The sequence below is a fragment of the Arachis duranensis genome, chromosome 10 (genome assembly GCF_000817695.3).
Source record: "Arachis duranensis cultivar V14167 chromosome 10, aradu.V14167.gnm2.J7QH, whole genome shotgun sequence".
Lineage (NCBI taxonomy): Eukaryota > Viridiplantae > Streptophyta > Magnoliopsida > Fabales > Fabaceae > Arachis > Arachis duranensis.
This window is the reverse complement of record NC_029781.3, coordinates 6,771,566-6,772,974: the sequence shown is the minus strand read 5'-3', so window position 1 is coordinate 6,772,974 and position 1,409 is coordinate 6,771,566.

Sequence of the window (1,409 nt, the reverse complement as noted above, 5' to 3'; positions counted from 1 at the left end):
AGCATCAATCTCATGCCACTTTCAGTGATGAAAAAGCTTCAAATTGAGGAGGTAAAATCCACTCGTATTTCTCTTCAACTTGCTGACCTTTTTATTAAATTGAATGTGGGTGTTGTTGAGGATTTACTTGTTAAAGTAGGACCATTCATCTTTCCTATTGATTTTGTTATATTAGACATGGAAGAGGAGGTAAAATCCTCTATTATACTTGGTAGACCCTTTTTAGCTACAGGTAGAGCTTTGATTGATGTACAAAATGGTGAATTGACTCTGAGAGTCAATGAAGAACAGGTGGTCCTTCATGTTTTTAAAGCTCTCAAGCACCCTAATGATTCTGAAGGGTGTATAAAAATAGATATTATTGAACCACTTGTTCAAGAGGTACTAAAAGCTGAGGTGTTGGATGACATTCTGGATCCTATCTCTGAATATGAATTAGTTGAAATTGATAATTCACCACCCCAAGGCTATGGTCTACACGCCTAAAGTAGAAGAGGAAGTCCCCAAGCTTGAGCTCAAATCCTTACATCCTTCTCTGAAATATGTGTTCTTGGGTGAGAATGACTCATATCCAGTAATTATTAGCTCTTCCCTGAAGCCTGAAGAGGAAGAGGCGCTTATTTCAGTGCTCAAGAGCCATAAAACAGCTCTTGGGTGGACCATTAATGACTTAAAGGGGATTAGTCCAACCAAGTGTATGCACAAGATCCTCCTTGAAGATGATGCTAAACCAGTCGTGCAACCACAAAGGAGACTCAATCCAACCATGAAAGAGGTGGTCCAAAAAGAGGTAATGAAACTATGGGAAGTAGGAATTATTTATCCTATTTCTGACAGTCCTTGGGTAAGTCCTGTGCAGGTAGTTCCCAAGAAAGGAGGGATGACAGTGATTAAGAACGAAAAGAATGAGCTTATCCCCACAACAACAGTCACAGGATGGAGAATGTGTATAGACTATAGGAGACTCAACACTGCTACAAGAAAAGATCATTTCTCCCTGCCTTTCATTGATCAGATGCTTGAGAGGTTAGCGGGTCATGTATTTTATTGTTTTCTAGATGGATATTCTGGATATAATCAAATTGCAGTTGACCCTCAAGATCAGGAGAAGACAGCATTCACATGCCCATTTGGAGTATTTGCCTACAGAAGAATGCCTTTTAGACTTTGCAATGCTCCAGCAACTTTTCAGAGGTGTATGCTTTCAATTTTTTCTGATATGATTGAAAAGTTTATTGAGGTATTTATGGATGACTTTTCTGTGTTTGGTAATTCTTTTGAATCCTGCCTTAAAAATTTATCTCTTGTCTTGAAACGGTGTCAAACCTTGTTTTAAATTGGGGAAAATGCCATTTTATGGTTATAGAAGGTATTGTTCTTGGACACCGGATTTCAAGTAAAGGAATTAA